This window comes from Ambystoma mexicanum, chromosome 1p (genome assembly GCF_040938575.1).
Source record: "Ambystoma mexicanum isolate Mex_15411 chromosome 1p, UKY_AmexF1_1, whole genome shotgun sequence".
NCBI lineage: Eukaryota > Metazoa > Chordata > Amphibia > Caudata > Ambystomatidae > Ambystoma > Ambystoma mexicanum.
Genome location: NC_090921.1, coordinates 1,301,321,587 through 1,301,346,334, shown reverse-complemented (window position 1 = coordinate 1,301,346,334; position 24,748 = coordinate 1,301,321,587).

Here is a 24,748-nt window from a genome sequence, read left to right as displayed (position 1 = left end):
TTAAGAGATGGCACTAGAACTAGAAATCAATGGCAGGGTTTCAAGAATTATTCTGACAGTTTTACAAGTTATAAGGATAGGTGTCATGGTCACAGGCCCAAGAACACAAAAAGCACGCCATCTAGTGATGGGGGCAATGGGTCACTTGACTCACTTATGTCCCTTTGGGACCATAAACACAGGGGTCCTGGCTTGCCTTCGTAGCCAGGCTCATATAGAGATGTGAGCAGGAACACTTTATTTCAGTGCAGGAGTGCTTTTACTTTATTTCAGTGCAGGAGTGCTTTTATTTTACAAGAACTTTCCAGGAGCTGAAAGCCTTTATTCCAGAGAACATCCTCATGTGCTGACCCATCGGGTGTGGCTCCCTAGGCCTGGTCTTCATGTGCTGACTCATTGGGTGTGGCAGGCAGGCTGAACCTGGTGGGCGTAGCTTCAGAAGCTCAGCTATATAAGCTGCTCCATCCTTAAGGCCAGTGCTTCGCGTTACTGTGCACTCGCGTGCAACGTGACGCTCACCGCTGCTTGGACCAGTTTACTTACCTTTGAAACCAGGCGTTCTCCTGGATACTCACCTCCAGGAAACCGGTGCTTCATCACTTCATCTGCAGACGCATCTCCTGACTTCCAGTGATCTTGATCCCGATGCCACAGCGCCGCACTTCGCATCCACGAACTAGGACCCTGTGAAGAAGAAGAAAGACAAGGTTAGAACATCCGTCCTAGGGCCGCGCCGCATTTGAACCACACGCGCCCCCTAGTTAACAATTTACCAGCTTCTCTACTGCTACTGTACCACTGCAGCTTCGTTCCTCATTTTCTCCGGCTGCCGCCTCGAGCTCCGCAGCTTCTGCTGGGCCAGCAACATCACCTGCAAGGGAAGAAAGCAAAAGAGCAAAGAGTAAAAAGAGCAAACATCAAAAGTGAAACGGACAGCAATACAAGACAACAAACTTTACAATACAACAAAAACAAATGAGGAAAGACAAAGGAAAACAGGAACACTTACCTGAATATATAGAGGCTTAGTTGCAGCAGGACTGGACTAGAACATGTAAGGGACCAGTGAAGGAACTCGGTCCAGATCATGCCACAAGCAGCAGGACGGAGTGCTTGTCAAAATGAATCAACAAGAGCAGACTTGAGCAGCATCATCTATTACCACCAGTCACCACATAAGTGCAGAGGGTGAAGTTGGACCCGAGCGACCTCACCCCTGGGAGGGCTGCAACCATGCTCCAATGCCTCCACAGAGACCAGGTGAGTGTAACAATAGGGTGACTTAGAGAGTGGGATGAGAACAAAGACAAGATAGGCTATGGTTTTAGATGGGGTGGCAATTGATACACACAGTCCACTTTTAGTTTTTGGATTTTGGACAGTCAACGGTTCTGATCACTACACGGCAGGGCACCTGGCAAACAGCTGGGCAGTTCTGGTTACCGGGTAGCACTTCTGGACTGGCAATTCTGGTCACTGGATAATATAGGTCATCAGGGTAGCAGGATTGCAGCAGCATGCAGTGATTGGCAGCAAGCCAGGCTGGATCAGGATGCCAAAGGTACCAAAGTTTCCCCCCTGGTTAATAGGACATTTAGTGTTTTTTTATATATGGTAGGCCTTGCTGGGAATAGGATCAGCACTGCTTGGGTGCTGCAGTGGGCCCTGGGGTAGGATCAGCAATGCTTGGCTTTGTAGTTGTAGTCTGGATCTGGAAGATGACGGGACAGGAACGCAGTGCAGGAAATCAGGAAGAGTGTGTGTCTGGAGTCCTGTCAGGGACCCTTTATATAGAGCATAGTGACATCATTGACTATATTGCTGGGCCGGCTTAACTAAGCACGCCTTTAAACAACTGGATTGGACAATCATGTTGGTTGCCTCCCCTGGGTTGTACCCAGTTTATGAGGTTGTATTTTATGATGGAAAAAGACTTCCCACTGAACTTTTTGTCACAAATCTGTCATATCAGTATTTACACTTTTGTATAATGGTGGCACCTTAATATATTGCATAATCAGGTCACATATTTTATGTAAAGGGCAGCATCCAATACAGCAATGTGTGAGACATTATTTTGGACGGTTACTACTTTTTGATCATTTTAAGCATGAAAAGTGTGGCCTAAAATTCCATCACTTTATAAATATGTGGGGTTGATCATAAGGTATGTAAGTATAAACATTAACATTTGGGACGTGTATACTTTTCTGGTAATCTGCAATATTTTGTTACTTCTGTTCCCTATGCAGCAATGAAACATATGACGTCTTAAAAGAAAGGCCATAAGATTACTTCTAAACAGTGAAATATTTACATTTTTCCAAAGTCCTGCTGCAGAGATAAAAGTCTTTACATTTGTATTCATTAAATAGTCTTTAGAAGCAAATGGCAGTCCTTTGTCTTGCCCTGGACCATTTCAGCTGCCACCAACTGTCATTTCCTTCAAAGCAAGGTGGGGGTTTCTCATCTTAATTGAAGGTTTTATTGCCCCTTCACACTTCACAGGTTAACGTCCCAGGGCTTCTATTGTACCAGCCTTGAGCACAGACAAATTTCTGACAAGCGTTGTGAACTTTCTTTGTCGTGGCCCATTCAAAGTTTTTCAAGCTGGCAATTATCCCTTTTGTGTCCTGGAAGTTTATGTGTGCCTCCCTTCCTAGGGGGAAGTTTCAGGGCTGGCACTTGAATAACCGTTTTTTTTTTAAGCTTGCAAACTCAGCCCATGTGTCTTAATCTTTATTTTCTTATTTTGAGTCTTGAATTAAAACAAACCTGTGGAATAAAAAATAGCCTATTTGTGTATTATCACCAGCCACAAACCCTTCCACATTGCTAGGTAATGGCAGGCGTTACTTCAACAGTTTACTTTTTAAATAGGCAATTTTTTTTCTTTCGTCAGCAAAGCCCATTTTTACACGTGTTGAAAACTGCTGGCATTTCTTACTTTAAATTCGGTTTGGCAGTTCCCTCAGATGCCCACACTGTCTTTGCAGCTATGGTCATTTCCTTGAATGCAGGAGTTTTATCTAATGCATAGATACATTGCACTGACCTGGCTCAGAGAGTTAAAGTCTCTTTGAACTGCTGAGCCTGGATACTTTTCGAAAGAAATAAACGCATGTTCCTGTGCGAGTGACAGTGTAGTTGCTGGTTGATTTTTTTTAGAGTTGGTTTGACTGGGCTTGTCAATTCAGAATCATGCCTGGTTTTGCTGAGGCACAGTGGAACACACAGGGCTTGGTAGGGTTTATTAATCACAGTAACTTTAATGAACAAGGGGAATTAGCGTCAAAGCCGCATTTTTTTTAAATATGAAAAAGGGTTTCTTTTCAATGGATATTTTGGCTTTTGCAGCAAAGCAACGCTGCTTTTTCCACTTTCTTCTTTTTGTTTATGTTGGAACCCACTGGCAATCTCCTTTAATGTGCCCCCTAGTTCCATCCTGCCCAATGTGTGCTTGGCAGGACGGTGCAGCCATTTTTGTTGTTGTTGTTGCAAAACAAAGTTTTGAGCCATGGCGTTCACAGGAGCCAGTGCAACCATTTTGTGGTTGTTTCTGCGCAAATGCAGCTTAGTGATGTGGGGCAATGCCATTGAGTGGGTAAATATATCCCACAGAGCTGTGCCTCTCTGAGCACAGTGAGATAGGGGTAAACATCTGGATTACCCTGGTAATTTAGGGTGAGACCCCCCAGTACCTCCAAATATACAAAATAAGGTCTAGTCATTCTTCTACTGGCATGAACACAGCCCATTCACCTGTTCTTGGGTGGATGGCCCTCTGCAGTGTCTCAAGCACGCTTTAGCTCACTGCGCTTTTCACAGAGGAGAAATGTCCATATGCATATCAGTCTTTGTCCCACCCAAAGGCAGTCCAGCACCAAAATGCTAGCCACATGTGGAACGCTTTAGGCTCACCCTCTGACAAACTGGCATGCCGACTGATCCAAAGACACTACAGACTCTCCACCCGTGCCAGAAAAAAGAGCCCACATTCAGGCACGGGTGTCCAATGCATCCAACAACATGGCTGAACTCTTCGAAATCTGCACGGAACTTGCCAAACCGTCTGCAGTATCTTCTGCCCCTACTCCTTCCCAGGCCCCTTGTAATGCACTCGCCTCTCATGTCATTTCCAAAACCCAGGACATACTGAATAGCCTTGTCATGTACTGTTCCATCCCAACGTTCCCCCTCTGCCCCAATACCACTCATCCTCCTCCTTCCTCCTTCTCCTCCTTCGCTCCTGTCACCCCGGAAGAAGTCACCACAGTTGGCAACTCCACAAAGGTCTCGTCCAAACAGGTTGTCCCATGCTCGTCCAGAATCATCAAGGACAACATCTCCTCTCTCGCCCCTGCTCCTGCTGGCTTCTGCAACCATTCTTTTACTACTGGTTCCTTTCCATCCTCTCTCAAGCACTTCCTTGTGCGCTCCCTCCTTAAAAAACCCTTTGCAGACCCTTCCTGCCAAGCCAAGTATTGCCCCATTTCCATCATTCCCTTCCTGGGGAAACATCTTGAGAAGTTGGCCCTCCACCAACTCAACTCTCATACCGAAATTGTAGGCATCTACATGACCCCCCGTCTGGATTCGTAGCATCCAAAGGCACGTAAATTGCTCTTGTGAAAACTGCTTGCATCCCTTGACTCCAACTCCTCTGATGTCTTCATCCTCCATGATCTCTCTTCTGCATTTGACATAGTGAACCATTCCATCCTCACAAAAAGGCTCCATGATACCCTTGGTATCTCTGAGCGGGCACTGGACTGACTTACCTCCTTCCTAATGGACTGTTCCTCCAAAACCATTCTGGGCCCTTTCTCCTCCCCTACTTCCTTCTCCACCTGTGGCGTCCCCCAGGAATCCATTATTTTGCCCTGGCTAACATATTCCTTTCTCTGCTGGCACGCCTCATTTCCTCCTTCTCCTCCAACATTCTGTGCTACGCTGATGACACACAACTCTTCTGCAAACTTCCCACTGACGCCCTTGCACCTGGCTTCATCCCTGACTGTCTCTCTGCCATCCAAGCCTGGAGCACTGCTAATGACTTCTGCCTCAAGGCCAGCAAAACAGAGATTCTCCCCATTGGGTCCCCTGCACCCTGCTTCTTCACTTCACTCTGGCCTTTCTCTATGGGCTCCCCTCCCTTACCCCCTCCTGCGAAGCCAGAAATCTCGGAGTCATCTTCGATTCCTCCCTTTCCTTCATCCCTCATATTCAGGGCAACGTCAAGAAGTCCCACTTTCAGCTCTTCCTTCTCAAAGGAACTCTTTCCTTCCTCACCTTCCCCCAGAGACTCAATGTTACCTGTGCTCTGGTTCTCTCCAGGCTAGACTATTGCAATAGCCTCATCCTCAATCTTCCTTCGTCACTCTGCGACCCCTCCAGCTAACCCCCTCGAGAGTCTCAACCACGCTTTAGCTCACTGCGCTTTTCACAAAGAAGAGATTTCCATATGCATATCAGTCTTTGTCCCACCCAAAGGCCGTCCTGCACCAAAATGCTAGGCAAGTTCTGGTTTGGTGAATATCTGTGGAAAAAGTTCAGATTGGGAGGTGGAGTGATACTTCTCTCCTGAGGGAAGTTTGGTGGGAAGTTACCCGGGCAGTACTTATCTGATTAGTCCCCCCACCGACCCCTTGGGCCAGGATTGGTTTAGTACACTTGTACCTAGGAATTATATAGGTGGCAGGGTCAGAGGGATCATTGTTCTGGGTCCCTGCCTGACTACCATTTGATTGGGTCCCTTCTGCTTTCAATTTTGCTTGTTGGCAGGTGGGTTACTTTTAGGCCCCCGTCTCCAGATCCAATGGATGGATCGTTTTTACCTCTGCCACCTTTGCACCAGCAGGGGTGTTAGATTGTTTGGGGGTTTTGGCAATATTTTTACTCTCAGCAGGCTTTTGGACCTCATAAATCCTGGTGGTCTGTTTAATCACCCAATTCAGGGTCCTATGGTTGTGAAATTTGCGCACAAACTGAGTCATTATGTGTTTGGTGAGGACATGGAAATATGTAGTTATCAACTACCTACTGTTGGTGTTCTACTGTAGTTGGGTAGTTGTTTGGGGTCAACCTCATAGGCCTCGTGCCCTTTTCATAGTATTGCAAATCTCATGTTTCGCGTCTGTGTGAAAGAGTGTTCGGAGGAACCAATACCCCTCCTCCGAGGTTTTAGACAAGTATAGGTAAGAATTTCACACAGTGACTGTGCCACACAAATTTAGCAAAAATGAGCGCAAACTAATTATAAGACACAAAACTTCCAATGGAGAGCCCTTTTTATTGACACGTGTTTTGGCTCGTACTGAGCCTTTCTCAAAACAGGGCAAACACAACATAACACAATGTCATTAATATCACATCACTGTGATGAATCTGGTATGAGGCAATATTGGTTGTTTTATGTTCAAATCCCTGGGTTAGAATCCCACCTGCTAGGTGCAGCGACCCCTTGACGCGCATCGGCACTGCTGACGCACGCCAAGGGGTCGCTGCACCTAGCAGGTGGGATTCTAACCCAGGGATTTGAACATAAAACAACCAATATTACTATTGGTGTTCACCTGCCGGCAATTCTGAGCAAATGCCCACTTTAACTCCTGCACAAATTCCGTAGGTGCCTGATCTTCCCCACACTGCAAGTTATATGCAACCTTACGGGCCTCTTGTGGGTTACTATGGGTGGACTTTTTTTTCAATATGGCAGTTTATAGGTGGACCATTTATAATGGATCTGGTCCTCCAGTCTCGCAAAGAAACTGGAGTACTCAGGTGAGAAAGTCCATTTTGCAAATGCTATACAATTCACATCAGTTCTGATCTGGAATGATGCCATCATCTGCTCATATAGTTCCAGGTGTTTCCATACTGAATGCTTGGCATTCTTGTGGTATGGGGTCAGGAAGCTCTTTATGGCCTTGATTTGTCCCATTGGATCTTTCACAAAACCCTTGCTCTGCTTCGCTGTCTTTTTCTTTCTATGCACCGGAGGCCAGGGCTTTAAGTGGGGTAAGAAATTGAGGGGGGGCCCTCATTTGGGGCGTGGCTTGTGGGGGGCGTGGCCTAAAACGTACGCAAATCGTAAGGTATGCACACACACATATATATGCATGTTATATATCTGTGTGCGTACCTTACTATGGTTTGTGTACTTTGCAAGCCATCTTTTCTAAACATAGAAATATGTATTTCTATGTTTAGAAAAGATGGCTTGCAAAGTACACAAACCATAGTAAGGTACGCACACAGTTATATAACATGCATATATATGTGTGTGTGCATACCTTACGGTTTGCCTACTTTTCAGGCCATTTTTTTAAAAAAACATTTCGGTTTTATAAAAGATGGCTTTGAAAGTACACAATTCAAGCCATCTTTTATAAAGCTTTCACTACGGACAAAATTGTCCTTCGGCAAAGCTTTATAAAAGATGGCTTGAATTGTGTACTTTTCAAGCCATCTTTCATAAACCTCGAAAAATATCAAGGAATCCCCAGGTTCGCCGAGGGTTAAAGACGCCTCGGCGACCTGGGGAAACAAAGGGACAGTAACTGCCTCTGGTGACCCCTCGCGCGAGAGGTCACCAGAGGCAGTTACTATGATTTACAGAAGTGGCAGCCAGGCACAGCATTGCTGTGGCTGGCTGCCACTTCTGTCAGATCGCCTGACTTCATGGCAGGCGCATATCCCGTCGCGGCTGCTGCCGCGACGGGATAATGCATCCCGCCAATGTTGCGTGTGGTGGGACGGGGGCCCCGGCAGGGCCCCGGCTCAGTCCCACTTTTTGGAGACTGCCGGGGCCCGGCCCCGGCAGGCCCCGGCCCACTTAAAGCCCTGCCGGAGGCCATTCACCTTCTGACTCAGAGCTGCTACTGGTACTCCCTTCCTGGTCTTGTAGGTGCTCCCTATCTCTATGACTCTATGAGACTGGGCATAACTCCAAGAACCACATGGTCTGGACTCCTCATGCCTGGACCAAAATGAACTCTCAGGGTCACTCTGACTGGAGTTCCTTTTAAGCTCAGGATAGAACCCAGTTTTCTCATCCCTGTCACGGCTCGCTCCCTTCGCTCCCGTTCCCGCCACTTGGGGGCATGTTTTGGGGTTTATTCCCTACTGGACATTTCCTCCGAACCTTATGCTACAGTGCTGTGATGCGCGCTAAAACCTTATTTTCCAAGTAACTTCCCTTCCGGATCCATTCCAGGTTTTTGGCAGCCAGCATGCTACTTTAATCTAATGACTATGCTTCCCAGAATGCCTGGCTCACTGCTTCACCTCCTCCCTTGCAGGATAAGGTTGGGTGGAGGATAGGCAACACCTGTGCCTGAGGGGTGTGCTCGTTAAGCAGCTTTAAAAGCCTCAGTTTGCTTCAGTCCAGCGCTGGTCATTGTTGCAGTGTTCCTGTTGTGACTGGTCCCTTGTTCCTAGCTTTTGTGCCTAGTTCCTAGTTCCTGTTTCTTGTTCCTCTGCCCTGGATTTCGGATTTATGTGCTTAATTGATTTCTGCTTTCTGGATTTCCCTTTCTGTCTTCCTCTGTCAGGCAGGCAGCCTTTCTCTGTGCTTTACCCTTTGATGCAGCCCAATTTGCCTGTGTTCTCTGTTTCTTTGATGCTGTCCTTTGCTACTGAAAAACTTGATGCATTAGTCTTTCCCTTTATTGATTTAGCTTCCTGCCTTTTCTCCTTGGATGGGTGGGAAAGGTTTCCTTTTGTGATATCATTTTCCCTGCTCCTGATCCTTACTTTCTATTGTGATCCATTCCATGTTTTCCATTGCACTTCTGCATTTATTTCCCATTGATTATTAGGTGTGGGGTGCTGTTGTAACTAGTCCCTGTGTGAATGCCTTTTGTTTTCCTCACTATTCTATAATCACAATTCCTACTTGCCCCTTGACTTGGGTTTTATGTATTTAGTTATCCTCCACCCATTGCTGTTATAGCCTTCTGGGTCCCTGTTTGATCAACTGGGTTCGTGGGTTTACTGACATTCAAGTGGTCTTTTCGGTCCTCGTGAGTACTGTTTCTAAGTTCCTTATTCAGTATCATCCAGAGTGTCAGCTCACAGATCCTGTCCTTGCTTGCCCTCTACGTGGGCTTAGCGCTGTCAGTACCTGTAATAGCATAGTGGGTAAGGAGTTTGCCGACTTTCCTTTCAGTCATAAGGAGGTTCTAAGTGCTTACCCCACATCCCTTTTCTTATATTGGTATTATTGTTTCACTCTATTTGCACTCCTGGGTTTTAGTATACACGAGTCTTGGGTATTGTATGCACGTTGTTAGATTTAAAGTTGTTCACTGTGCGATTCCGTGCACATTTCCCTTGCCATATTCATTGCCTTCTTCCTTTCTTAACAATCCCTCCGACCAGGGTGTCTTGGGAAATCCCCCCTCCCCTGAATATACAGAAGCTTTTAAAATGCCCTTCGTAGGGTGAGGGTCTGGCTTTTCTCCTTTAGCAAAACGGGCAAGGTGGTCTTTTTGTAGTCACATCTTCAACCAATCTATCCCCCTGACTTTCTCCTCATAAGAGTTTTCATGGTCTGAAATACTTACAGTATTATTCCTTACTTCCCAGACACACTGGTCCAGCCACATTCCCTTCTGTGTGGTAGAGATGAATACTCATCAATATTAGACAGGAACTGGCCTACTTGATCAGTTGGGCTAGGCCTGGCTAAGTCTAACTGACTCATGTCGCCCTGTTCTTGATGGGTGGCATGCATGAGGTTGGTTCCCATTGTGCACGAGAGGTTGTAAATGACTGTCATGAGGCCACTGTTGGGAAGGGCGCCTCACCTTGATCATTGACCTTGTGCCATATCCTGATTGGTCAGGGTACCTCAAGTCATGTTTATAATTTCCAATTTCCTAGGTGATGCTCTCACACCTGTGTCTCTCTTTATTTATTTGCTGTTGGTAGTCAGAGAGCTGGCTTTAATTCTGATGGGAAGTCAGACAGAAATATTGGAATGAGTTGGGGAATTTTGGATTTCAGACCCCCCTTACTGAAATGCCTGTGTTGGGGAAGCTGGATAAAAAGGTTGGACCGATTTAAGAATAAAGACAGCCCTCTTACTTAAAGAAGTCGGGGTCAGCAGGACAAAAAGAATTACCCAATTAAATTATAGGCTATAGTTTTCAGCGCACACTGGGAAGTGAGCTTTGTTAATTTTGAATTGTAAAAAAAATTCACCCGTAGTGTTCTGCCAGATGGGGAATTAATTAGTTAATTAATATATGTAGTTAAATAAGCTAAGGATCTACACGGTTTTGCTCCCTGCCCACTATAAAGGGAAAAGATTCAAGGCAAGCAGACTCCCCCCATCTTTTGGTTTCCCAGGGCTCAGTTCTACTTACACAGAAAGCCTCTGTTTACAGCTCAGGAAAGCCAGCTGATTCTAAGGACACTCTGGAAAGATAGGGCAGGGGTTTGTTCACTCCACTCTTAAAGATGGCCTCTCACTCTCCACCGTAGGACCCAGTCAGCTTTGAGGCCTTCCTAGAAATAGACAGCTCCACCCAGATGCACTCTCTGCAATCTCCTCTGGTGTCTCCTTACAGCTCTCAGATGGTAAGTTTCAGCAAGCTTCCTGATGGTCTGTCTCTTGTTTTAGTGCAGTATTGCTGGACATTGAAAGTAAAATCTTCATGAAACTTCTATTGAATCACATCATGAAATGGGTTGAAGAGTCCAATATTTTATCACGCTATCAAACAGGATTCCGCAAAGGCCACTCAACATCCATTAATGGCCTGATCCTAAATATCCTAAACGAACAAAAAAGAGGGGGAAAAAAACAAATAATGTACGGAGCTTGGATAGACCTTTCCAAAGCATTTGATCAGGTAGAACGAGTACTACTTTGGGAAAAACTCCGAAAATGGGGAATGCCAGAACCACTATTATCAATTCTAGTGGAGCTATATAAAGATACCAATTTGAGAATACGGCTTGATGCAATGGGACATCTCTCAAGACTGGTTGAAGTGAATAGAGGAGTAAGACAAGGCTGCCTGGGAGCGCCCCTGTTCTTCAATCTGTTCTTGGCAGACATAGGCCTTTTTTTGGAATCATCTGCTTTGTTAAGCCCAATGTTAAATGGGAGGAAGATCTGTTGGCTTGCATATGCAGACGATATAGTTCTCCTCGACCAGAACACCGGTCGGTTTACAACATCTACTTGATAAAATGAATGAATATGTGGAACTAAATAAATTGACAGTTAATCCAGCCAAATCAAACATTTTGATCTTTAAACATCCACTATCAAAAACGAAATGCAGAAACTGGAACATGGGAGGAGAACAGATAAGAACCGTTGAAACCATAAAATACCTGGGATATAACATCCATGCTCATCCAGCAATATACAAAGCAGAAAACGAAATTAGGGCGAAAGTCAAACAATTCACATCACAAATGATCAAGCTAAACTATACATTTTGCAAGTTCTCCATCCTCCCATTGGTGAAGTTCTATCTAGCCAAAGTGGTACCAGTCATCCTATATGGCTTAGAAGCAAACCCGGATCTCTGGTTTACAAACTGGGACAATTTTGAGAGCCATCTATGGAAAAAAGCTCTGGGCCTCCCAGATTGTGCCTCTTTAAAAAGTCTGAGATTTGAATTAGGTCTAAAATCACTGAACTGTATGGCAGACTGGAAGCTCATCTCATTATATCGAGAAATAATAACGAGTAAAGACTCGACAATGTATGGAGATCTAAGACACGAAGCTCTACAAAAGAGATCAACCATCCTCGCCTCATTGGAAGAGAAAACGATGGAAAGACTGGATGAAGTAGATCTAAATGAAGAGATCTTGGCCCTAAATCCACTTTAAGTAAAAAAAAGACTCGAACAATGGGACTGGATTAAAACGGTAGAAAAAGTAAGAGAAGACCCAACACAAAACATCTTCTTGAAAGGAGAAAAGAAACTCGGGTGTCTCTCCCGATAACTCCTGAAGTCTCCCAATAGGAAATTGCGTTCAGACGTCCTTAGAATGAGACTGAACCTTGTCCATTGTGGTGCTGTTCTAGTGAAACGTAACCAAGGAGCCATGGCAAAAAAACTATGCTCAGTCTGTGAAAACCCTGCCAAACAAACACTAAGACATGTACTAATGGATTGTGAAGGCACGTGGCCACTACGATTTAGACTTTTTAGAGATCTCGTGCGGAGGGAGGAAGACATATAGTTACAGACTTCCTCTGGGATAGAATTATCTCAGGCACCAATGCTGCATTGATGTTTGCAGCAACCCAGGTCATAATAGAAAGTGGCCTGACAATCTAATATAAAGTAAAGTAGAAGTATTTGTAAATTTGTAACCAGCAAAAATTAGGAACATTTGGCAGGGTTGGTGGATATCAATGAAATACACATGCAAATTTTATTATTTTGTAAAGGCTTGTGCCAAAACAAATAAAAAAAAAACATTTAGTGCAGTCCCCCGTATGTAGCAGCGATGATACCACCAATTTACATTCTTGGGGAGGTACCCTGCAATAATTCCCGCAGCTAGGATTGGACAGTTAGCCTTTGCTCCTCCCAAACCCAGCCTCCAAGTCAGGATTGGTTTAGGGGTCTGGAGCAACATGTGGCAATTCCCATTTGTAATTGGCCTTTGTTCTCCTTTCACATTTTGAGAAAAAATTGTTATGTATCACAACTTCATAATTTTACTATCAACTGCCATAATACACATATTTTCAGATTCAGCTTATCACAGGGAATTAGATAAGCCGACCACCAAGTCCATACCATGTAGCATGGCCATGTGGCACGTTTCTGCCATTTTCATAAAAAGCATAACGGTTATGAATAGGTAAGCTATTACCCATATCCCTAATTTCATTTTCCACCCGCTCACCAACTCTCACATTTGGAACATTTTCCGATCCGATGGAAAACTAGTTTAACTGGCCATTACAGTTCCCTGAGTCACAAGTAGATGAATTTCATATCTCTAAAATCGCATGCAAATTACATAATAAATGGTACATAGGTGAAATCCAACTGCCTTATGATGGCTGAGAAAAAGGCCTAAATGATAATAGTCCTTTTAAATTATTGTGAATCTTCATGTGGGACAAATGGCCCTCGTCCTGCCTTCCGGCCATTTGTTTTCACTGTGTCAGCCTGTACCGAGAGGTATTTTTTTTATCAGTTTCATTTGTGTTGGAAGCTTGCTCTTTGAAGTTGTTGCCCCCATTTTCACACATATTAGTCATGCTCCAGCCAAGGGGAACTTCTCTTGCAGTCAATGCTTTCAGAGCCTTCAGGTCTGGAGAACACTTAATTTCGACACCTTTAGCAGGACACTTGATTGCAGTTGGTAATTAGATGGGAGATGTGACATCCAGGCTGGGAGTGGGAGATTTACTTGTGAAGTTGCCCTCCATAGCAAAACGGTTTGTTTTGGGCTGACATTTTTTCATGAACACGAAGTGGCTTTTTCAAAATCTCACTGGAGTTTTGTATGTGAAACCTGCAAGAAGCTGGACAATGCTGCTGCAGTCTCTACCTCTCCTGTCCCCTCCCAGTTCCTCTTCATGGCCCTGGCTTCTCATTTCATCCCTAAACATACTGTCCTGTCTCTTTTCCTCTCCCCCTCTCCCCCCTACTCCCTGCTCTTCCTCTGGCCCTTCTTTGGCCACTTCTCCTCCCTCCTTCTCTACCTTTCCCCTGTTCTCCCATGACGAGATTTCTAGACAAGTCAGATCTATGAAAGTCTCGTCAAAACAGGTTCACCCCTATTCCTTCAAAACCATCAAGGACCACATTGACACCCTGGCTCCTGCTCTGGTTGACTTCTGCAACCACTCCTTTGCCACTGGAGTCTTACCTTGCCCCCTGAAGCACTCCCTTGTGCACCCCCTTCGTAAGAAACCCTCTGCCTACCCGTCCTGCCCGGCTAACTATCGCCCAATCTTCATCACTCCTTTCCTGGGCAAACTCCCGGACAAGCTGGCCATCTCCCAGCTTAATCTTCACACTGAATCTGTTGGTTGTCTCCATGACCATCAGTCTGGCTTTGGAGCTGCCAGAGCATGGAAACCGCTCTCCTGAACATCCGTGAACACCTGCTCTCCAACCTCGATTCCAACACCCCCTGTGTCCTCATCTTACTTGATCTCTCTTGTGCCTTTGACACGGTCAACCATGCCATCCGACTCAACCATCTCCGTGATAACCTGGGGATCACCGATCAGGCCCTGGCTTGGCTGACTTCTTTCCTTTCTGATCGACCCTCCCAGGTCCAACTTGGATCCTTCCTCTCTGATATCTCTATCTCTACCTGTGGTGTTCCCCAGGGGTCTAACCTCTCTCCCCGGCAGTTCAACCAATATCTGGCACTTCTTGCCCACCGCATTGCCGCTCTCTGTGCCAACTTTCAGTGCTATGCAGATGACACTCAACTAATTTCCAGGCTCCCCTCTGCCACTTCTTCTCCTTCTCTCATCTCTGACTGTCTGTCTGCTATCCTGGGGTGGTGTGCTGCCAATGATCTCTGCCTTAATGCCAGTAAGACCAAGATTCTCCTCCTCGGCACACCTACTCCTCCTTTCCTGTCATTCTCTGGCCAGCCCCTCTTGGCCCTCTTCCTGCTCCCACCTGTGAGGCTAAAAACCTCAGGGTCATCTTCGACTCCACACGCTCCTTCTCTCCTCGCATTGTTGACGTCTCTAAGAAGTCACACAACCAGCTGCACCTCCTCAGAGGTATTCTTCCTTTCCTCTCCTTCCCCCAGAAGCTCACTGTCTCCAGAGCTCTGGTTCTCTCTAGGCTGGACTGCTGCAACAGCCTCTTTCTAAATCTGCCTGCCTCTACTCACCGCCCTCTGCAACTCATCCAAAACAGGACTGCGAGACTTGTCCTTGGCCTCAAGCCCAGGGATCTTATCTCTCCAGGACTGAAATCTCTGCACTGGCTCCGAGTGGTGGCGAGGATTAAGTTCAAAACCCTCTGCATTGTCCAACAGGCCTTCTGGGGCCTGGGGCCTCAATACCTTCAACTCTCTCTTCCTAAATATCTTCCTTCCCGAGTTCTTCGTTCATCCGCCTCCAACTCCTTCAGGGTCAGTCGCTTCTCCAAGCAACGAGTTGGTGGTAGATCTCTTTCTTCGGCTGGGGCCTCCCTCTGGAACAGCCTCCCTGCCTCTCTGAAACTTGAGGAGAACCACCTCTGGTTCCGGAAGCACGTCAAGACCTTCCTCTTTGCTTCTGCTTTCTCTCCTCCTCTCTGCTGTTGATCTCCTGGTTGAAACTGAAACTGCACTGGTTACCTGGCTACCCTCTGATCACGGGCCCAGGTCCCTTCCTTGCCAGTTGCACACCTGCACTGCCCCCCTCGGCAACCCTTGCACTTGGGGGCTGTTTCTGTATCCCTACAGCCACCTACCAGCACTTGACACCTGATGTCTGTACCTACCCTTGCACTTGCCACTAGCTGGCCACACGTTTTATTTATTGTTTTATTTATTTTTCCTGTTTCACCTATGTACTGCACTGCCCCCTCCACCTTCCCCCTGCACTTTTCCCATCCCCCCTTACTGCACTTGCGCGATCTCAATGTCACCTGGCCAAGTAGGATCGTTGTTTCTGTCTTCCCTCTGTTCCCCCCCCTTGCCTCATCGCGACTTAAAACATATGTGTATAGGTGCGTTATAAATGCAATGGGCCTCATTACATGGAAGGCGGTAAGGGTTAACGGTCACCGGTAAGGGTACTCTTACCAGTGACCATTAACCCTTACCGCCTTACTACGAGGTCCCTTTGCGGGACCCAACCTTAATGGCTGGAGTAGACCAACCGTTAAAGTTGGGACCCGCAAAGGGACCTTGGTGCTAATTACGGTACCGCAATATGCGGTACCGTAATTAGCTCCTTCCCCATTCCCATTATGCACTATGGGGCAAAAATGGGAATGGGAAGGGCCATGGAGAACGGGGGAATTACCGCCCCGCCAACCTTGGAATGAGGTGGTAATTCCCCTTTCCTCCATAGTGGTACCGGTATGGTACCGGCGGCAACCATGGTGCTAACAGCACCATGGTTTACCGCCTACCGTGTAATGAGACCCAATATCATATATCATATCATAACCAAAAATACATTGCTTTTTGTCAACCCGCACATTATGTTTTTTTTCCTGACATTTTTCTGTTACCAGCGATACATTTTCACCTTTAAACTGCCTTTATTTGCACACACCTGTGGCAGCCATTTTTGGTGTCACTGTTTAAAAATCCTGTTTTCCATGTGAAAGGGATCTTTGATTTTTGCTAATTAAAATGCTGCTTTTGCTTTGGTAATGACAGGCAAGACCCTTTTCCACATGGCTCTTCAATTTTACTTGGAAAAAAAAACAAAGGCCAAGCCGTTTTTGTTTCAGTGTTTAAAATCCTGCTGTTTATATGAAAGGGACTTCTGTTTGGGGCCTTTGAATGCATCCCACAGAAGCAAACCACATTACATAATAAATAAACCTTTTTATAGTAAACTAACTATACACTACATACATTGTCATAGAAATATGTTGAGCTTTAAGAGAATAGCTTTAGTTTTATTCTCCCCATCCAGCATGCAAAGTCACAATAGCATCATGCAGATGCATGTGAGCCTAACAAATCCTCCTTGGGTTTTAAAGCCATAGTCCTTATTTCATAAAGCATGTAACATTATGCACCCATCTCACTTGTGATCACCCCCTCCCATTCCCAAAGCGACAAAAGTCCCTGTTAATAGTCCCCCCATCCTTCACACCAGCAGTGCCTTATGGCTCAAATTGAAATGTTCTGTTGACACAGAACAACCAGAGAGCCTTTCTGATGACCGGAGCTCCTTGGGACATTGTCCTGGCTGCGGGACACCTCTCCTGTTTGGAAAGGGTAAGGTGTCCTGTCAGCGGGACACCTTTCCCATTGCGCACCCTCATTGAGGTGCTAAACGGGAGAGGTGTCCCACTGACAAATGTCCCGTTCTGGCTCTCAAAAGAGCATGTGGGGGGCAGCTGCCCCCCACCCCCGTCTCAATACCCCACTGCATAGAACCAATATTTCTACATTCTCAATAACGATTTGGACTTTTTAGGAGCTTAGCTACCCCAAATAGAAGCATGTACAATTTAATTTAGTGCTTAAAACATGGACTTTGGCACTGCAAGTTGAATCGCTTGAAAGAGATATAATAATTGTGGCAGGACGAACAATTGTATAGACTCTACATGTCAGAGTTATGTTAGATAAAAATCATTCCATTTATTTAAATCTCTCCTAATTTCATCTAGAAAATTAGGGTAGTTAGCCAGAACCAGGAATTCAAATAATTGTGCACACCCCGAATAAGTAATGATTTGTGTAGCCCACTTGAAAGGTATCAGGCTTTTTGCTTTTCATCTGTCTCCTGATCATTAAGAGCCACACTTAAAACCTGATTTCAGAACATTGATCTTATACCCCGCCACCTGTTTATAGCGTTCTAATTCAGTCAATAAGTGAGAAAATTAATCTGAGGAGTTTAATAGAGAGATTAAAATGTCTTCAGCAAACATGCAAAATGTGTTACATGAACGCACATGGAATACTCTTTGTGAGGTGGTTCTCTCTTATGCTGCACACCAGAGATTCCAAACTAATCGATTACAATAACGGTGCGTCAGGACAACCTTGTCTAATGCCCCTGAACGTGAAGGGGTCAGAAAGGTCTCCATTGACCCTAATTCGCACCGTAGTAAATGGAAAATTGGCCTTGACCCATGTGAGAAAACTTTCACCAAATCCCACCTGCCTCAGTGTCCCATATAGAAAGGCACAGTTAACTAGGTCAAGGACCTTCTCTGTATCCAGGGACACCAAGACAGAAACTGTGAATTTTCAACCAAGTGGGCCCATCAACCTGGTTTATATTTTCTTTATCCTCCTTCTCATAACATTTTTGTCTAAGGCGCAGTACTGGCATCATCTTTTTTTGCAGTCAAACCATTAAGCTGAGCTCTCTGTAGCTTAAGCTTTTTAAGGGCCAACTAATATTCTTAGATCTTTACGTTCCTCCAGCACCAACTCTCTGTGTGTTAAGCACTTTGCTAAACAGCAAGCTGGTGGCCGGTCTCTTTTCTCAGCAGGCTCCCTCCTATGGAACAGCCTCCCTCTTCTTCTTCGTCTTGAGCCGGATCTCATTAAGACTTTCCTTTTTGCTTCTCCTTCCCCTCTTCCCTGCTCTGCTAAATACCCCCAGTTGCTGGGATTGTTGACCAGGGCCCTTATGTATCCTCCCGGACCTTGGCCTCTTCACACCCCAATCGCATACAGCCTCCACCCCTCCCAGCCCTTTGTGCCTCGACACCCACTGGCCTATGTCACCACAGGTCTGCACTTATTTATTGTCTGACCACTCCACCTATGCACTTACGACTTCCTCACGCCCAGCACTTCCCTTTTCATATAACTAGCACTCCCCCTTCCCTCTCTCTCCCTTGCACTTGCACATTCTGAATGCTCACAAGGCCTAGTAGGTCCACCTTTTATCTTTCATTGTTTTATTTGTCTTCACTCCCATGTCCCTTCCCTGTTGCCCTGTGGGCGCTTTGAAACTATTTGCCTGATGTATAAGCACCCTACAAATGCACAATAAATAAAAACAAATAAATTCAATTTTCTCGTGATCCTGTTCACATTCTTTGAACTGGTTATATAATGTATCTGAATAATACAAAACTGTCTCTTTTCAGCCATCACTGAAATAATTTGACCCCTTATAACAAATGTGAAGGACTCTTATGTATTGCTCTTGTTAGTGAGCTGTGTGCTTTATGCTGTAACCAACTTTCAATATTGTTTCATATCTCATTAGGTAAGAGAGGATCCCACAAAATAATCCCTGAATAAAGATGCATGCACTTAGCCTTAAAGAATATGGCAAATGTAATATTACCAATATGAGGGCATGATCTGAGAGTGTTGGTGACTACATTTCTGCCTTTTCCACAATGTACCTTACTCCCAGAAAAACATAATCTATGCATATATAGGTTGGGAATCCCAAATGAAATTAAAGTCTCTCATGGATAGCAACCTCCGCAAAACTCCTGAGGTCCAGTAAAGTGTTCAAAGGGAATTGCTCTTGGTGTGAATTTGGGGCAAATAATTTAGCAAATGTAACTTCTAGATTTCCTTTTTCCCTTTAAAGAAATATTCACCTACCCTCTTAATCACTTTTGACATAGGACACAACAAAGGGAACAGCTCTATGAAAAGCAAGTATCACTCTAAAGGGAATTGCCTTATCCTTAAATCCCTTCCTGAGGATGCAGGGTCCCCCATCCATGGAGCCATCGGTTGATAGAATTTTCTGGGATCTCCAGTTTGCTGTCTCAGGGGTGATTTCCCTAAAGATCTCTTGCGGGCCGTAAAGGACATTCTGCTGGGCTGGATCTAAGATTGGCATCTTTAGTCTGGTTGGGTGTGCCTTGGTAGGTGTCTCTTCTTGTGGGCCAGTAAGTACATTGTGCCAGGCTGTGAATCAGGTTATTGTCTTTGGATGGACTGGCATGCTCTGATAGCACTACTCTCACCCCATCTCATTGTAATGTTCTCTCCAGGGCCTTTCTTTGTCCCAAATAGCTACGCTGTCCGTCATGATGCAACAGTACCTTGTCGGACCTCCTCCCACCTCCTCCCACCTTCATGCTCTCCTCTTGACCAGCGTGAACCTATGTTACCCACCTATTCTTGTTCCCCAAGTGGGCGGTTTCTCCTTCTGCTTCATTTAAATAATGGCTGACTCTAGTCTCCTCTCTAGAGATTATGGGGGTCATTATGACCTTGGCGGTAAGGGGGTTAACGGCGCCACTAATGTAGGGTGACCAGATTTACAAAACGAAAAACCGGGACGATCAGCAACATAAAAGAGGGACTACCCATCGAAGCCCACCATACCGCCCATCACCCAACACGCCTCCGCAACCGCCACCTAATCATATCTCCAGCACTTCTCCTTTCTATAAAGTGTCTGTGAATCTTGGCATGTTAATTCAAAACAAGCGTTTGCTCTCATTGATATTACATGGCTTGCTGTACATTTATTTCCAAGCCAGTCTCTGTGGCATAGTCAGTAAGTGTCGCGCTTGTATCTTAAAGGTTGCAGGGTTCGAGCCAAACCGCCAACTTCAAATTCTGAAAGTGTAGTGAAAAATAATTACAATTTTAATTACCGTAGCCACCCAACCATGCAAACCCCGGACGGGGTTTCTAAAATGAAAAAACTCCCGGGACCACGGGACAGAGGGTGATTTCCCCGAAAACCGTGACGTCTGGTCACCCTACGGTAATGGTGCCGGAGCCGTCAACCCCTAACTGCCCCATTACGAGTCTGCTCGCAGGACCCGCAAAGGGCACCTGGTAAAACCAGGTTCCCTTAGCGTGCCCGGCTAGCAGACCAGGGAGCTAACAACACGTTGTTAGCTCCCTCCCCATTCCCATTGAGCCCATTGAGTGTAGTGCATCTGTCCTCTAGTCTGTGAGTCAGAAGTCAGAAAGCACTGTGGTTAGACTGGGAAAGGATGAGTTTGTACTAGGTAGCCCTCATGGAAAAATTGCAAAATTGTTAATACCGCAAAGCTTACAGAAGCGGGAGAATAATTGATGTTTATTTTAAAGCTCTCACAGAGACTTGGGTTAGTTTTTCTCTTTCATTTATTTACACAGTGTAATTTTGTACTTGCAATACTACTGCAGAGCCCTCAGATGCCTCAGACTTTCCTTTCTGATCTCCCTGCTGAAATGAATAATTTATTGGCACACCTTCTGAGCAAGTCAGAACAATGCCTCTGTCTCCTAAAGAGAACAAGCTTGTTGATCTTGTTGCAAGTTTGGGTTTGGCTGGTGGGAGCTTCTTAATTCCGCCACTCTGTGCTGGTCTCTTCTCCTTGCTCCCTTCCTCACATGTGTTGGGATAGGGGTCCGTTAAGGGCACTGGGGAGTGACATCTGAGCCGCCCTATGACTTTGCCCTGCCGAAGTACAGCAGACCTTGCCACATTTGTGATTCCTGCCGAGCTCAAGGATGACATGTATAGGCGCAAAACTCGGCAGCCCTCTTGCTTACCTGAAATAGAGTAAATACTGCAAATTTTGGTCTAAGCACGAACCCCAGAAAAGTGACCTCTTGCAGGAGCAATAGGCATTTTTCAAGAGTATTTTCTCCCAAATGCTGTAACACTGTATTTACGTGTTGTGTATGCGGCTCCATGGAGGGGAAATTGATTAGAATATTGTCTAAATAGACATTGATCAGAACTTTAATAAGTGTCAAGGACGAGTATGCTCGTCCTTTTTGCATAGACTTGCATAATAGCCTGGCACTTAAGGGGTTCAATATATAATTCTGGAAATGCTTGTGGCTGGAGCACAGCATAACCATGCGCTCATATGGGCCAGACGTTGGAAGGCTGTCTTCCAATCACCTCCTTGTCGAATGCGTACCACATTGTACGCCCCTCTGAGATCATGTTTCTTATAAATCTGGGCTGAACCAAGCCAAGTAGGACCGAGCTGAGTGGAATAAGGCACTGACTCTTCATAGTAATATTAATGGCCCTGTAGTCTGTGCTTGGCCCCAATTCCCCTTTTTTCGAGATAATAAAAACAAAACAATGCTGCAGGGGAGCAGGAATGATGGATAACATCACCTTTTAAGTTGTCTTTGAGATATTCGCTGAGAACACCACCCACTTTCTGGCTAAGGGGGTATATCTAACCAATTTGTTACTCAATGTAGTCTGGAAGGCTTGCTTTTCTTTACCAAATATGTCAGTGAAATTGGAAATGATGGGAACTGAAGCAAAGTTGGCCTTGGTAAAGAATAAAGAGAAGTAAGTAGGCGCATCGCCTCTGCCTCGTTTATTTCAGGACCGACCCGTAGCATGAGTGGCGGGTCAAGCAATGTGCGACACTGCAGGTGGTCGCCGTACCTGCCCGATGAATTACACCTATTTTCTTTCTGCAATGTGAGCGATTAATTGTAGAATTAAACAGAGGAGCACCGGATATGAATTAGGGATAGACAGAACCAGTGAAAGGGCGTCTTGTTGTTCCACTCATAGGCTACTTTCTTGCCTTCTGACAAAATGGTTACAGCTGCCAATTGGTTAAATGGAGGTAGGCAGGCCAATGAATTCATTCTTCCCTGTGTGAGGTCCACAATTCTAAATCATTTGCCAGGGCTCTATGGCGGGTATCAAAAACCTTGTTCATGGCAGTCAAGAGGACATCAACGTCATAGAGAACAGGTCCACTCTTCCAATCGGGGATTAACCCAGGTGGCTGCCAGGCCCCGCAAAAAGGACAAAACAAAGACTGCTTTTGTGGTGGAATAAGGGAACGCTGTAGGCTTGCCTCAGAGGTGTACATTACACTGGTTAACGCAAGTGTGGTATGATTTGCACTCCCCATGAGCCACCTCTTGTGGGGCAACAGTGAATGGAATAGGAGGCACCAATTGAGTGTAGGTTTTGAAATTCGAGTTATAGTGCCTTGCGGTGCCAGATCTATCTCTACTTCCAGTTCCTCTTGAGGTACGTTCCCCTAAATTAGAGCCCTCCCTGGATTGATAGACGCATGTGCTGCCTGTCATATGCGTGTGCAAAGTGGGTAATCATCGGAATAAGGGCAGCCACATGACCATCCCACTAGCTGGGCTCCTCCATCTATGTAGACCTCTTCTCATAAGTAGTTCCCAAAATGGTGCAGATGAGCCATAACTAAAGGGAGGCCAGCGGATAAGGTGAAAAGCGGGAGGAATGTCGCTGGCTCACTCCCAGACTGCAGCAAAGAACAACAGATAATGGTTGGACCAACTAATGACATGAAAAGCAAAATCTATGTACCCCAATTCAATGAACCAAAAGAACAGGGGAACATGAGGACTTTCCTGCTGGCACGTAGACGATCAACAACTAGTCATCAACAACTAGTCAGGGATGAGGAAAAACTCTAGCCGCTAAATAAATATATAGGAAAGAGAAACGAACCCAGCAAGACAAAACACCCAGGTGATCAGGAGAAATCGAGGCAGCAGGAGCGGCCAAACAGGCAGGACAGGAAACCAGAAGGAATGCTGGGTAATCCTCCTCTCTGAGTAGAAAGTGAGATGTGGAGCCCTTCGAATGTAAGGCAGGGTTTGTGTACTGCTAAACTCCCCAATGGGTAGGACAAAATCAGTATAAGTTGGGATTCATACTAACAATAAAACAGCACAAAAGAGGGATCCAAAAGGCTGGTTTAACGAAGGTAAGCTGGGCATCAAATACCAGGTAATCACGGCACCATGTTGTATCCGAAAAGTGTAAAGCAAATGCAGATTGGAAATGGCGGGACACAGGTTGACAATGCAGTAACAGGAGCTGCAGGCAGGAAACAAAGGAGAGGAACAGTACTCCAAGATCAGAACTCATTGAAGAGTGTCTCCATCCTGCTCAAGGGTCACACGCAAGCTTGATGCACAACCCGTACCATGGCCACACGTCTCCGCAGTGGCCCTCTGGGGAGTATTGGGCAGCCGGGAGCGACAAGCCACCAGGGCAAATTACAGCAATATGTTCATGGTTGCAGCAGCGGCACGTGCATCGAGGTTGTGACAAATGTCCTGCCTGTACAGAAGGGAAGTCTGTGTTGAAAGATGTGAGGGGCTTGCTGCATGCACAACAGACACCACCTGCTGCTTTTGGTCAGGTGGGGTGGGGGGATACTGGTGTTTCAGCACTATTGATGTCTCCACGCTTGTCAGGGTGACAGCCTGCCATGCGTAAAAGTGAAGTCCAGCACTCAACGCATCAGACATTTTACTCCAGCACTTCTGAGGTCCACACATATCTACAACCATGACATGCACACCTGAAGTCCAATATGCCTATGTCACATTAGGTACAGGAGTTACTGCTCAAGGTCCATCACACTTTACAGAGCTAGGTGAGAAAGTAGCAGGTGTCATGCACATTTCAATGGAAGGGATACAGTTAGATGCTTCCCAGACCACCTCATAGTACCAAGTGATGTGAGGGTGGAAATCATTGTTGCATAGGTAGTGTCTGAACATGGACGATATTCAGTGGCACGACATAGGCATAAGGGTGCCTCTTCCAGTACCAGCAACGTGTTCCACTGTTCCCTGCGGTGATGCCAGATGAAATGGGTGCAGATGGCCAACCGGTGCCTGTGATTCATGGCATTGAGGCAGTTGCATGATGGTGTAGGGGACTGAGCAATGTCAGCTCTGATGACATGCAATGTGAGGGGCTTTCTTGAAATGTGTTGTCCACTATATCTTGCTTGACATTGTTTACATTACTGAATAGGTATTTCTGTATTCGTTGACCGTCTATATAGTGTGCCAGTATTCTGTGCTTCTGGTACGTTCTACACCCGTGTGCCCTCCCCCTGGTGCCAGTAATATCTGCTTTCGTTTGCCCGAGGTGCATCAGGTCCATCAGATCAGGTTGTGATGTTGAGTGAGTGTTTGCAGGTTAACATGATGGCATTAGCTGAGCAGTGGTTGGAGGTGTAGTGATGCAAGTCATTTTTAATTTTGTCCATTAGGTGGTGCTAAAGTGTCACTTATAAGCCAAAGCTATTGCATTGGAGTACAGCTAGGGGGATATGGTATATGAGGAGGGGTACAAGGCTTACAGGTGTTGATTGGCTTTTTAGCCACCCATTTACTGCCTTTTTTTATT